The sequence below is a fragment of the Asterias amurensis genome, chromosome 11, assembly GCF_032118995.1.
Source record: "Asterias amurensis chromosome 11, ASM3211899v1".
Classification (NCBI taxonomy): domain Eukaryota; kingdom Metazoa; phylum Echinodermata; class Asteroidea; order Forcipulatida; family Asteriidae; genus Asterias; species Asterias amurensis.
The window spans coordinates 18,956,326-18,971,589 of NC_092658.1; the positions used below are offsets into that span (position 1 = coordinate 18,956,326).

A 15,264-nucleotide genomic window follows, 5' to 3' on the forward strand; every position below is an offset into this window, starting at 1 on the left:
CCATAAATGGCCGACCGTGTTTGTCAACGAGGTAAAAGGAAAACCATACTTGTGTGGATCATTATATTCTACTTTTAAAATATCTTTCTAATCATGTATTTTATAACAAACGGTTACAAACGCTTTTCAAAGACCAACTCGACCGATCCAAGGCAACGTGTTCCTTTAAGCACTGCACAACATCAGCTTTAGAGAGTTGAGACGGCACAGAATCCAATGAGATTTCAGTTTGAGAGTAGAACAATCATTAGATTTGTAGGCCTATGGTTTCAATGGACTAACATGTAAAAACAAGTGCTTTGGGAAACTTTAGCAGACATCACAAGGCTCAGGACTAAGTTCTACATTGAAGGACATTATGCTGGCATGTTTTGAGGGACTGGAAAACAAGTTTTGGTAAATTAAACGTTGCTCTTAGGTGTTGAGATGGCACAGAATCCTCTGCGGTTTGGTTTGAGACTTCAAAAAGACTTGCAAGTTTTTAAGGAACTCAAAAACATGTGCTTTGGGAAACTGTATCAGATTCCACAACATTTTCTGAGTAAAAAATTTTGATGGATCATTAGGTTGTCAAGTTTTGCAGGACTGAAGAACATGTGTTGGGAAAATTAATGCACTGCACACCATCAGCTTTAGAGAGTTGAGACGGCACAAATTCCACTGGGTTTCAGTTTGAGAGTTAGAACCAAATCATTTGCACGGTTTTAAGGGACCTATAAACATGTGCTTAACTTAAGCAGATGTCACAACAATGGCCCAGGAATAAATTGTATGCTAATAAGTTTTTGAAGGACTAGTTTGGGGACAATTTATGCACTGCACAACAACAGCTGTAGAGAGTTGAGACGGCACAGAACTAAATAGGATATAGTTTGAGAGTTAAAAAAACCATAACATTTGGAAGTTTTATAGAAGTTAAAGATTTGGGAAACTTTACCAGCCAACACAGAGGTGGCAAGTTTTCAAGGACTGCACTACATGTGCTTCAGCCAAATTGAAGAGGCGTCCACCATCTGGGGCAATTTAAGAGTTTAAAATCATTGTGCAAGGTTTCAACACTAGGACGAAATCACATGTTTCAACATACCTTACAAAAGGAAGGAGTGATGCAAAGCTGTCCCAAATATGACAATCCAAGTTGAGCTTGATAAAAACATCTTCTCATGAAGAAAGCTTTTGTCCGTGATAGATACTGCTCCTAACCAGTGATTAACCTGCAAACAAAATAATAAACATTGTCAGAAAAAATGTCATCAAATGTCTCAATGCTTTGGGAAAATTTAAGAAACAATGCAACATTGGCTCGTTAACTATTTGAGAGTTCAAACATCATTAGGGCCCAAAACATTCGGGGACTATAGACAACATGAGCCTCAAGGAAAACCAAAACAGCACAGCTAAACAAACACCAGACTTGCAATTTATTTAAGGACTGAAAAACATGTGCAACTGTGTTTTAGACATTACAACATTGGCCCATTACTAAATTGTTATGTGGAAATATCATAAGGTTGGCGGGACTGGGAAAAGTTAAGCACTGCACAGCACTGGTTTCAGTTTGAGAGTAGAACAAACATTACATTTAAAAGTTTTTAAGGGAATCAAAAACATGTGCTTTGTTAAACTTCAGACAACATCTATAGGCTAATGCTGGCAATAAATTGGCAAGTTTTGCGTGACTGGAAAATGAATTTTGAAAAAAATTAAGTACCGCACAATGTCGCTATCAAGCGATGAGACGGCACAGAATCCATTGGGGTTTAGTTTGAGAGCTCATAAAGCATTAGATCAGCAATTTTTTAAGGAACTGAACAAAACATTCTTTGACGTCACAACATTGGCTCAGGACAAAATTGTACATGTACGTTAAAGTGTCATTCTTTTTGCAAGTTTTGCGGGACTGGAAAACAAGTCTCGGGAAAATGTATTTACTGACAACATTGCTTTCAAGCCTTGAGATGGCACAGAATCCTCTGGGGTTTTAAACGTCAAAGACATTAGATTCAGAAACATGTGCTAAAGGAAACACCATAAGAACGTTTAGAACCACAACATTGGCCTAACACAAAATTGTACTTTGATGGTTGAATTGTGAGTTGATTGTTAGCAAGTTTTGCAAGACTGCGAGTTTTGTGACAAATCAAGCACTGCACAAGTCAGCTTTCAGGAGTTTGGCGGCAATAATCAACTGAGGTTAAATTCAGAGTTTAAAAGAACAATAGTTTTGAACAAATTTAAGAGATTTAGCTCATGGGGAATAAATTGTCCGCTGATGTATCATTAGGTTGGCGAACAAGTGTTGGAATGATTTAATCACTGCACAGCAACGCTTTCAAGCGTTGAGACAGCTTAGAATCCACTGGGGTTTAGTTTGAGAGTTCAAAAACATTACACTTGCAAGTCTTTAAGTGACTGGAAAAAACATGTGCTTTAGGAAACTTTAGCAAACGTCACCACACTTGCTCAGGACTTGCGGGACTGAAGACATGTTTTGAGAAAACTTATTCACTGCACTGCAACGATTTCAAGTATAGAGATGGCACAAATTCAATTTGTGTTTAGTTTCAAGGTTTAAAAAAAAAACACTTGACCTGGGACTGAAAAAAACATGTGGATTTTGTTAGAAAGTTAAAAAATTTAAGACCTGTTTTTTTTTTTGCAGACTGAAAAAAAAAGGTTAGCTTTTGGAAACATTGGCTAGTGAATAAATTGTACGTTGGTAAGAGGTACATGTAGGCAAATTTTGAGTGGCTGGAAAACATATTTTTAAACAAATTAAAGGAATACGTTGCCTTGGATCGGTGGTCTTGAGTTGGTCTTACTCTTTGTTGTAAAAAACATGGTTAGAAATATGTTTTAAATCTAGAATACAATGATCCACAGATTTTTGCCTCGAAACTGCGTGGTTTTCCTCTTTCTATGCGAACTAACACAGTCGCCCATAAATGGCCGACCGTGTTTGTCGACGAGGTAAAAGGAAAACCATACTTGTGTGGATCATTACAGTCTACTTTTAAATTATCTTTCTAATCATGTATTTTATAACAAACGGTTACAAACGCTTTTCAAAGACCAACTCGACTGATCCAAGGCAACGTGTTCCTTTAAGCACTGCACAACACCAGCTTTCGAGAATTCGATGGCACAGGATCCATTGACATGAATGAGGTTTCAGTTTGAGAGCAGAATAATCATTAGATTTGTAAGGTTTCAATGGACTAACATGTAAAAACAAGTGCTTTGGGAAACGTTAGCAGACATCACAAGGCTCAGGACTAAATTCTACATTGAAGGACCATTATGCTGGCAAGTTTTGAGGGACTGGAAAACAAGTTTTGGAAAATTTAAACGTTGCTCTAAGGTGTTGAGATGGCACAGAATCCTCTGCGGTTTAGTTTGAGACTTCAAAAAGACCTGCAAGTTTTTAAGGAACTCAAAAACATGTGCTTTGGGAAACTGTATCAGATTTCACAACATTTTCTGAGTAAAAAATTGTGATGGATCATTAGGTTGTCAAGTTTTGCAGGACTGAAGAACATGTGTTGGGAAAATTAATGCACTGCACACCATCAGCTTTAAAGAGTTGAGACGGCACAAATTCCACTGGGTTTCAGTTTGAGAGTTAGAACCAAATCATTTGCACGGTTTTAAGGGACCTATAAACATGTGCTTTGAAAAACTTAAGCAGATGTCACAACAATGGCCCAGTAATAAATTGTATGCTAATCAGTTTTTGAAGGACTAGTTTGGGGAAAATTTATGCACTGCACAACAACAGCTTTACACACACCACCACCACGGACGCTCAGCGAGCATGATAGGCGGGCGTGATTGGACGTCAAAATGAATAATTCATTTGCCTCACATCCTGTGTTGTCTGATAGGTCTGATGAACGATATACATATTCATGAGCTGCATACTAGCATATCCGAGAGCCCCCCCCCCCCCAATTTTTTCCACTAGTGGAATTTTTTCAATACAACACATTAAACCCGGAAGATACAGACCCCACAAGGCTGTCGGCCTGACGGCCTCCGCATGCGGTTAGTGGTACGAGTGCGATGACTTGTGTGAACAGTATTCGTACGATCTGACAGTGTGTATACGGGTGGGTCATGCGGGTTTACAGCGGCGTCTTTTCAGAGCGAATAATGCGACTGCCTTGAGCAAGGCTACACCAAAAAAAAAACCAATGAAAGCATGTCATCAGATTTGGAAAGTTGAGACATCATAAAATCTAATGGGTTTAGGTTTTAGAGATCCAAAACAATAGACTTGTTGCAAGTATTTAAGGGACTGAAAAACATGTGACTTGGGAAACGTTACCAGACATCACAACATTGGCTCAGGAATAAATTGTACGTTGAAGGTTTCGGGACTGGAGATCAAGTTTTGGGAAAATTAATTCACAGCAAAGCAAAGCTTTCGAGACGGCACAGAATCTATCGGAATTCAAAAATTATACACTTGCAAAATGTTAAGGGACTCAAAAACATGTGCTTTGGGAAACTGTGGCAGTTGGCTCAGGAATAAGTTGTATAAAGTTTTATCATTAGGTTGGCACAAAAAATTCAAGCACTACACGACACCAGCCGTCAAGAGTTGGACAGCCAACTTAAGAAGCGTCACAACATTGGCTCATGAACAAATTGTGACGTTGAACATTCGGTTGAAAGGTTTTGCTGAACTGAAAAACAAGTTTGGGAAAATTTATGGACTGCACAACATTAGGGAATCGAGATGTCTCAGAGTCCACTGGGCTTTAGTTCAAATGTCAAGTTTTGAAGGTACTCAAAAACCTATGCTTTGGTAAACTTTAGCAGCCGACGCAACGTTGGCAAGTTTTCAAAGACTGCACTACATGTGCTTGGGAAAAATTTAAGATATGTCACTTGCCGGAGCAATTTAAGAATTTAAGAAAAATTCACAGTTTCAACATACCTTAGAAAAGGAAGAAGTGATCCATAGCTGTCCCAAATATGACAATCCAAGTTGAGCTTGATATAAAACATCTTCTCATAAGGAAGCTTTTGTCCATGGATGCTGCTCTTCAACCAGTGAATAACCTGCAAACAAAATAACAAACATTGTCAGAAAAAATGTCATCAAATGTCATAATGCTTTGAGAAAATTTAAGAAACAGTACAACATTGGCTTCTTAACAATTTAAGAGTTCAAATATCATTAGAGCCCAAAACATTCAGGGACTAGACTATGAGCCTCAAGGATTAGAGTTTAAAAAACAGTTAGGTTGGCAAAATTTGTGGGACTGGAAAATGTTATCACTGCACACCAGTGATTTTGAGCGTTGAGACGGCTTTGAGTCCACTGGGTTTTAGTTAGAGAGTTCAAAAACATTAGACTTGCAAATCTTTTAAAGTGACGGGAAAACAAGTTTTGAGAAACTTTAGCAGACATCACAACATTGGTGCAGGACTAAATTGTACAGTGAATTATCAAGTTTGATTTTTTTGGTTCCCGGACTGAAGACATGTTTGGGGAAAATTTAAGAACTACACAGCAACACTTTCAAGCATTAAGACGACACAGAATCCTCTTGGGTTTAGTTTCAGAGTTCAAGCAGGTTTTTAAAGGACTCAAAAACATATTCTTTGGAAACTTAAAGGAACACAATGCCTTGGATCGGTCGAGTTGGTCTTTGAAAAGCGTCTGAAACCATTAATTATGATTTATACAAATGGTAAGATAGATATTTTAGAATACAATATTTGATCCACACAAACATGCCTCGAAATTGCACAGTTTTTCTTATACGTCGCGAGGAAACACGGTCTGCCATTTCGTGGAGTCAAAATTTTGACTTAATAAAATGGCAGACCATGTTACTTGTGTGGATCATTATATTCTACTTTCAAAATATCTCTCTAACCTTTTAAAAGTATTTCATAACAAACAATTTCAAACGCTTTTCAAATACCAACTCGTCCGATCCAAGGCAATGTGTTCCTTTAAGCAGAAGTCACAACATTGGCTCAGGAATGAAATGTATTTTGGAAATAGGTTGGTGAGTTTTTGAAGGGCTAGAAAACATGCTTTGGGAAATTTATTCACTGCACAACATCAGCTTTAGAGAGTTCAGACAGCACATAATTTTATAGGGTTGAGTTTTAGAGTTAAAAAACCAATACATTTAAAAGTTTTTAGAGGACTTAAAAAAGGGTGCTTTAGGAAACTTTAGAAGACGTCGCAGCATTTGCTCAGGAAAAAATTGTGGATGAAGTATCATTAGGATGGCAAGTTTTGCGGGACTAGAAAACCTGTTTTGGGTAAACTTATGCACTGCACAACAGCTTCAAGGAGTTGAAACAGCACAGAATGCACTGAGTTCAAAACATTAGACTTAGAAAAACATGTGCTTTGGGAAACTTTAGAAGACGTCACAACATTGGCTCAGGTTGGCAAATTTTGCGGGACTGGAGAACAAATTTATGGACAATTTATGCACTGCACAACATTAGAGAGTTGATATGGCACAATATCCACTTGGGTTTGGTTAATAAAGGGACTCAACATACGCTTTGGGAAACTTTGGCAACCGACCAGTGTTGGCAAGCTTTAAAGGACTGTACTACATTCACTTCTGGCAACTTTAAGAGATGTCCCCCATATGAAATCATTGCACAGGGTTTCAACACTGTGAAGAAATCACATGTTTCAACATACCTTAGAAAAGGAAGGAGTGATGCAAAGCTGTCCCAAATATGACAATCCAAGTTGAGCTTGATATAAAACATCTTCTCATGAAGGAAGTTTTTGTCCATGATAGATACTGCTCTTCAACCAGTGAATAACCTGCAAAGAAAGAACAATAAACATTGCCATAAACATTTCATCAATTGTAATCATGCTTAAATAGGGAAAGTGTAAAAAATAATACAACATTGGCTCGTTAACTATTTGCAGTTCAAGTATCGTTAGGGCTTAAATTATTCAGGGACTATAGACAACATGAGCCTCAAGGAAAACCAAAACAGCACAGCATTTTAGAGACTGGACAACATCAACTTTTGAGAGTTGAGACGGCACAGAATCCACTTGGGTTTAATCTGAGAGTTCAAAAAACACCAGACTTGCAATTTTTTAAGGACTGAAAACTGAAAAACATGTGCAAATGTGGTTATATGACATCGCAACAATGGCCCATGACTAAATTGTATGTGGAAATATCATAAGGTTGGCAGGACTGGGAAAAGAAGTACTGCACAACAACATTTTCGAGAGTTGAGATGACACAGAATCCACTGGGTTCAGTTTGATGAGTGTAGAAAAAAACATTACATTTGAAAGTTTTTAAGGGAATCAAAAACATGTGCTTGTCAAACTTCAGGTAACAAAATATAGGCTAATGCTGGCAATAAATTTTGAGTTTCGCATGACTGGAAAATAAATTTTGAAAAAAATTAAGTACCGCACAATGTCGCTATCAAGCGATGAGACGGCACAGAATCTAATGGGGTCTAGTTTTTGAGAGCTCAAAAAGCATTAGATCAGCAATTTTTTAAGGAACTGAACAAAACATTCTTTGACGTCACAACATTGGCTTGCAACAAAATTGTACATGTACGTTAAAGTGTCATTATGTTTGCAAGTTTTGCGGGACTGGAAAACAAGTCTTGGGAAAATGTATTTACTGACAACATTGCTTTCAAGCCTTGAGATGGCACAGAATCCTCTGGGGTTTTAAACGTCAATAACATTAGATTCAGAAACATGTGCTTAAGGAAACAACATAAGAACATTTAGAACCACAACATTGGCCTAACACAAAGTTGTACTTTGATGGTTGAATTGTGAGTTGATGGTTAGCAAGTTTTGCAAGACTGCGAGTTTTGTGACAATTCAAGCACTGCACAAGTCAGCTTTCAGGAGTTTGGCGGCAAGAATCCACTGAGGTTAAATTCAGAGTGTAAAAAAGAAGTTTTGAACAAATTTACGAGACTCGATGCTTTGAGAAACTTTTGCAGCCATCACAGGATTAGCTCATGGGGAATAAATTGTACGCTGATGTATCATTAGGTTGGCGAACAAGTGTTGGAATAATTTAATCACTGCACAGCAACGCTTTCAAGCGTAGAGACAGCTTAGAATCCACTGGGGTTTAGTTTGAGAGTTCAAAATCAATTACACGTGCAAGTCTTTAAGTGACTGGAAAAACATGTGCTTTAGGAAACTTTAGCAAACGTCACCACACTTGCTCAGGACTTGCTTATATTGTACATTGGAATATCGAAATGTTTGAGAGTTTGGGACTGAAGACATGTTTTAAGAAAACTTATTCACTGCAATGCTTTCAAGCATGGAGATGGCACAGATTCCATTTGTGTTTAGTTTCAAGGTTAAAAAAAAACACTTGACTTGGCAAGTATTTAAGGACTGAAAAAACATGTGGGTTTTGTTTGAGAGTTAAAAAACTTAAGACCTGTAATTTTTTTGCAGACTGAAAAAAAGGTTAGCTTTTGGAAACATTGGCTAGTGAATAAATTGTATGTTGGTAAGAGGTATACAAATTTTGAGTGGCTGAACAACATATTTGTAAAAAAACAAATTAAAGGAATACGTTGCCTTGGATCGGTGGTCTTGAGTTGGTCTTACTCTTTGTTGTAAAAAACATGGTTAGAAATATGTTTTAAATCTAGAATACAATGATCCACAGATTTTTGCCTCGAAACTGCGTGGTTTTCCTCTTTCTATGCGAACTAACCCATAAATTCGCCCATAAATTCGCCAATAAAACTCGCCCATAAATGGCCGACCGTGTTTGTCGACGAGGTAAAAGGAAAACCATACTTGTGTAGATCATTACAGTCTACTTTTAAATTATCTTTCTAATCATATGTATTTTATAACAAACGGTTACAAACGCTTTTCAAAGACCAACTCGACCGATCCAAGGCAACGTGTTCCTTTAAGCACTGCACAACACCAGCTTTCGAGAATTAGATGGCACAGGATCCATTGACATGAATGAGGTTTCAGTTTGAGAGCAGGACAATCATTAGATTTGTAAGGTTTCAATGGACTTACATGTAAAAACAAGTGCTTTGGGAAACGTTAGCAGACATCACAAGGCTCAGGACTAAATTCTACATTGAAGGACCATTATGCTGGCAAGTTTTGAGGGACTGGAAAACAAGTTTTGGAAAATTTAAACGTTGCTCTAAGGTGTTGAGATGGCACAGAATCCTCTGCGGTTTAGTTTGAGACTTCAAAAAGACCTGCAAGTTTTTAAGGAACTCAGTAACATGTGCATTGGGAAACTGTATCAGATTTCACAACATTTTCTGAGTAAAAAATTGTGATGGATCATTAGGTTGTCAAGTTTTGCAGGACTGAAGAACATGTGTTGGGAAAATTAATGCTTTAGAGAGTTGAGACGGCACAAATTCCACTGGGTTTTAGTTTGAGAGTGATACCAAATCATTTGCACGGTTTTAAGGGACCTATAAACATGTGCTTTGAAAAACTTATAGCAGATGTCACAACAATGGCCCAGGAATAAATTGTATGCTAATAAGTTTTTGAAGGACTAGTTTGGGGAAAATTTATGCACTGCACAACAACAGCTTTAGAGAGTTGAGACGGCACAGAACTAAATAGGATATAGTTTGAGAGTTAAAAAACCATAACATTTGGAAGTTTTATAGAAGTTAAAGATTTGGGAAACTTTACCAGCCAACAAAGAGGTGGCAAGTTTTCAAGGACTGCACTACATGTGCTTCAGGCAAATTGAAGAGGCGTCCCCCATCTGGGGCAATTTAAGAGTTTAAAATCATTGTGCAAGGTTTCAACACTAGGACGAAATCACATGTTTCAACATACCTTAGAAAAGGAAGGAGTGATGCAAAGCTGTCCCAAATATGACAATCCAAGTTGAGCTTGATAAAAACATCTTCTCATGAAGGAAGCTTTCGTCCATGATAGATACTGCTCTTTAACCAGTGAATAACCTGCAAACAAAATCACATACATTCCCATAAACATTTCATCAAATGTCACCATGCTTCAGAAACATTTGAGACACAGTACAACATCGGCACATTAAAAATTGAAAAGTCCAAATGTCATTAGAGCCCAAAACATTCAGGGACAAGAAGAAAACATGAGCCTCACAAAAAAACAAAAACAATGAAAGCACGTCATCAGATTTGGAAAGTTGAGACATCACAAAATCTAATGGGGTTAGGTTTTAGAGATCAAAAACAATAGACTTGCAAGTATTTAAGGGACTGAAAAACATGTGACTTGGGAAACGTTACCGGACATCACAACATTGGCTCAGGAATAAATTGTACGTTGAAGGTTTCGGGACTGGAGATCAAGTTTTGGGAAAATTAATTCACAGCAAAGCAAAGCTTTCGAGACGGCACAGAATCTATCGGAATTCAGAAATTATACACTTGCAAAATGTTAAGGGACTCAAAAACATGTGCTTTGGGAAACTGCGGCAGTTGGCTCAGGAATAAGTTGTACAAAGTTTTATCATTAGGTTGGCACAAAAAAATTCCAGCACTACACGACACCAGCCGTCAAAAGTTGGGCAGCACAGTTTGTGAGTTTAAAAAACATTAGACCTGCAAGTTTTATAGGCACTGAAAAACATTCGCCTAAAGCCCTCAACCCCCATTAGGGTCCCTCTACATACCCTGCCAAATACATCAGAATGCACCCCGTTTGAAATGAGTACCATACCAAATGCAACAAAATGCAACAAGGGATTTGGTTGCACTGTGCAGGCATGTTGTTTGTGATACACAAAGACTGAACAAGGGTGTTTGCCCTGATTAATGCAACAATATCTACATAAAGGAAGTGTAGCGGTTACTTGGCTAATAATGTGTGGGACCATGAACTCTGCCAAATGCAACAAAGTTAACTGCCAAATACAACAAGATTCAACACCAAATGAAGTCACTTTCTGCTGAATGCAACAAATTGAGTCAAAGAATGACAACTGAGTTGACAGCCAACTTAAGAAGCGTCACAACATTGACTCATGAATAAATTGTGATGTTGAAGTATCATTCGGTTGAAAGGTTTTGCTGAACTAAAAAACAAGTTTTGGGAAAATTTATGCACTGCACAACATTAGGGAACTGAGATGTCTCAGAGTCCACTGGGCTTTAGTTCAAATGTCAAGTTTTGAAGGTACTCAAAAACCTATGCTTTGGTAAACTTTAGCAGCCGACACAACGTTGGCAAGTTTTCAAAGACTGCACTACATGTGCTTGGGAAAAATTTAAGATATGTCACTTGCCGGAGCAGTTTAAGAATTTAAGAAAAATTCACAGGTTCAACCTACCTTAGAAAAGGAAGAAGTGATCCATAGCTGTCCCAAATATGACAATCCAAGTTGAGCTTGATAAAAAACATCTTCTCATAAGGAAGCTTTTGTCCATGATAGATACTGCTACTCAACCAGTGAATAACCTGCAAACAAAATAATAAACATTGTCAGAAAAAATGTCATCAAATGTCATAATGCTTTGAGAAAATTTAAGAAACAGTACAACATTGGCTTCTTAACAATTTAAGAGTTCAAATATCATTAGAGCCCAAAACATTCAGGGACTAGACTATGAGCCTCAAGGATTAGAGTTTAAAAAACAGTAAGGTTGGCAACATTTGTGGGACTGAAAAATGTAATCACTGCACAGCAACGCCTTTGAGCGTTGAGACGGCTTTGAATCCATTGGGTTTTAAGTAGGATTTGAAACTTTGCATGGTGGAAATAAGATATAGAAGAGTTTGCGGTAACACCATGTAATAACTATCTCAAAATGAGTTGGGGTGGTTCTGAAAAGAACCCTTGGATTAACTCGACGTTTCGATCAGTATGCTCTGATCGTCTTCTGGAGAATGCTGGACTCTGAACTGAATGCTGCTTAAGTAATAGGCGGCGGATTAGCTTGGTGATGCACAAAGGTTTTAGTTTGAGAGTTCAAAAACATTAGACTTGCAAATTTATAAAGGGACAGGAAAACAAGTTTTGGGAAACTTTAGCAGACATCACAACATTGGTGCATGACTAAATTGTACAGTGAATTATCAAGTTTGATTTTTTTTTTTTTTTTTCCGGGACTGAAGACATGTTTGGGGAAATTTAAGAACTACACAGCAACACTTTCAAGCATTGTGACGGCACAGAATCCTCTTGGGTTTAGTTTCAGAGTTCAAATAACATTAGACCTGCAGGTTTTTAAAGGACTCAAAAACATGTTCTTTGGAAACTTAAAGGAACACATTGCCTTGGATTGGTCAAGTTGGTCGAAAAGCATTTGAAACCATTAGTTATGAAATACAAATGGTAAGATAGATATTTTAAAATACAATATATTGGTCCACACAAACATGCCTCGAAATTGCATGGTTTTTCTTATACGTCGCGAGGAAACACGGTCTGCCATTTTGTGAAGTCAAAATTTTGACTCAATAAAATTGCCAACCGTGTTACTTGTGTGGATCATTATATTCTACTTTCAAAATATCTCTCTAACCTTTTAAAAGTATTTCATAACAAACAATTTCAAACGCTTTTCAAATACCAACTCGTCCGATCCAAGGCAATGTGTTCCTTTAAGCAGAAGTCACAACATTGGCTCAGGAATGAAATGTATTTTGGATATAGGTTGGTGAGTTTTTGAAGGGCTAGAAAACATGCTTTGGGAAATTTATTCACTGAACAACATCAGCTTTAGAGAGTTGAGACGGCACATCATTTAATAGGGTTTAGTTTTAGAGTTAAAAACCACTACATTTGAAAGTTTTTAGAGGACTTAAAGGAACACGTTGCCTTGGATCGGACGAGTTGGTCTATAAAAAGCGTTTGAAACTGTTTGTTATGAAATGCACATGGTTAGAAAGATGTTTTAAAAGTAGAATATAATGATCCACACAAGTATCACTCAAAATCGCGCAGTTTTCATTTTACGCCGGGAACTAACACGGCCATTTATGGGAGTCAAAAATTTGACTCCCATAAATGGCCGACCATGTTAGTCGACGAGGCAAAAAGAAAACCAAGCAATTTCGAGGCATATTTGTGTAGATCATTGTATTCAACTTTTACAACATCTTTCTACTCATATGCATTTTATAACAAATGGTTACTGAACGCTTTTCAAAGACCAACTCGACCGATCCAAGGCAATGTGTTCCTTTAAAAAAGTGTGCTTTAGGAAACTTTAGAAGACGTCACAGCATTTGCTCAGGAATTAATTGTGGATGAAGTATCATTAGGATGGCAAGTTTTGCGGGACTAGAAAACCTGTTTTGGGAAAATTTATGCACTGCACAACAGCTTTAGGGAGTTGAACCGGCACAGAATCCACTGAGTTCAAAAACATTAAACTTGCAAGTTTTTAATCGACTAAAAAAACATAGTGCTTTGGGAAACCTTAGAAGACGTCACAGCATTGGCTCAGGTTGGCAAATTTTGCAGGACTGGAGAACAATTTTATGGAAAATGTATGCACTGCACAACATTAGAGAGTTGAAATGGCACAAAATCCACTTGGGTTTGGTTAAAGGGACTCAAAAACATACGCTTTGGGAAACTTTGGCAACCGGCACAGTGTTGGCAAGCTTTAAAGGACTGTACTACATTCGCTTCTGGCAACTTTAAAGCCATTGGACCCTTTCGGTTCAGAAAAAAAAAAAAAAGTTCACAGATTTACAAATAACTTACAGGGTTTACAGAAGGCAATGGTGAAAGACTTCTCTTGAAATATTATTCCATGAAATGCTTTACTTTTTGAGAAAGCAGCAAAACAATATAAATTCTTGTTAACTAGAATTACGGATTTATTTGAAACACATGTCATGACTTGGCGAAACGCGCGGAAACAAGGGTGGGTTATTCCGTTGTTAGCTCTCGACTCCGATGACCGATTGAGCCTAAATTTTCACAGGTTTGTTATTTTATATAGAAGTTGTGGTACACAAAGTGTGGGCCTTGGACAACACTGTTTACCGAAAGGGTCCAATGGCTTTAAGAGATGATCCCCATCTGGAGCAATTTAAAGACCTGCTTGAACGAATATGTCAAGTCGTAAACTTTGCTGAAATTCACTAAAAAAAATTTCAAAGAATAGGGAAATCGAGACATATGACTATAAAAAGATTTCAATTGTGTAAAGAAACAATCATTTTGAATGCCCTTATCCAGGGCTTTTCTGAGAGATTTGCGAAAAGCCCTGTTACGTAATCACTCTCAAAACGTCATCTCTGGGAGCTCCAATTTGTAAAGCCGCTTTGTTGCAGCGTGGAGGCATAACAAAGCAAGCTCCCAGAGATGACGTCAGCGGCATTGTCCTTTGACGCGCGCTCTCAACGGCAGAAGTGTTTTTAGTTTTTCAAAACCTTTCGGTTGGGGCCTGATCTTTTAATCGATAATTACGAAAAATTCAGAAGTGTACACATATCAAAATTACATTAAAATGGTGAACAAGTGCAATATAAACAAGTTAAAATACCATTTCCGTTGAAAACATTCCGCTCAGGTAGCTGTTTAAGAGTTGAAATCATTGCACAGGGTTTCAACACTAAGAAGAAATCACATGTCTCAACATACCTTAGAAAAGGAAGGAGTGATGCAAAGCTGTCCCAAATATGACAATCCAAGTTGAGCTTAATATAAAACATCTTCTCATGTAGGAAGCTGTTGTCCGTGATAGATACTGCTCTTCAACCAGTGAACAACCTGCAAAGAAAGAACAATAAACATTGCCATAAACATTTCAGCAATTGTAATCATGCTTATACAGTGTTAAAGGGAAAGTGTAAGAAACAATACAACATTGGCTCGTTAACTATTTGCAGTTCAAGTATCGTCAGGGCCCAAAATATTCAGGGACTAGACAACATGAGCCTCAAAACTGAAAAACATGTGCAACTGTGGTGTAGACATTAACAACATTGGCCCATGACTAAAGTGTATGTGGAAATATCATAAGGTTGGCGAGACTGGGAAAATTTAAGCACTGCACAACAAAACTTTTGAGAGTTGAGACGGCACAGAATCCACTGGGTTTCAGTTTGAGAGTAGAAAAAAACATTACATTTGAATTTTTGAGGGAATCAAAAACATGTGCTTTGTTAAACTTCAGGTAACATAGGCTAATGCTGGCAATAAATTGGCAAGTTTTGCATGACTGTAAAATAAATTTTGAAAACAATTAAGTACTGCACAATGTCGCTATCAAGCGATGAGACGGCACAGAATCCAATGGGGTTTAGTTTGAGAG

At 37.6% G+C, this 15,264-nt stretch overlaps 1 long non-coding RNA gene across 5 annotated transcripts in view; it reads right to left on the reverse strand.

Moving 5' to 3' along the window:
* The window catches only part of LOC139944631 (uncharacterized), a 63,388-nt gene that overhangs the window by 21,236 nt on the left and 26,888 nt on the right, over positions 1-15,264 (reverse strand). For 2 of the 5 annotated variants that reach the window (XR_011786997.1, XR_011786995.1), the window contains exons 3-8: positions 14,592-14,720; positions 11,322-11,449; positions 9,842-9,969; positions 6,686-6,814; positions 4,943-5,067; positions 1,088-1,214 (exon numbers count right to left, since the gene is read on the reverse strand). This is a non-coding gene — a long non-coding RNA (uncharacterized lncRNA). The remainder of the gene's footprint in view (positions 1-1,087; positions 1,215-4,942; positions 5,068-6,685; positions 6,815-9,841; positions 9,970-11,321; positions 11,450-14,591; positions 14,721-15,264) is intronic. The other 3 variants (XR_011786998.1, XR_011786996.1, XR_011786999.1) reach the window with 3 other exon arrangements.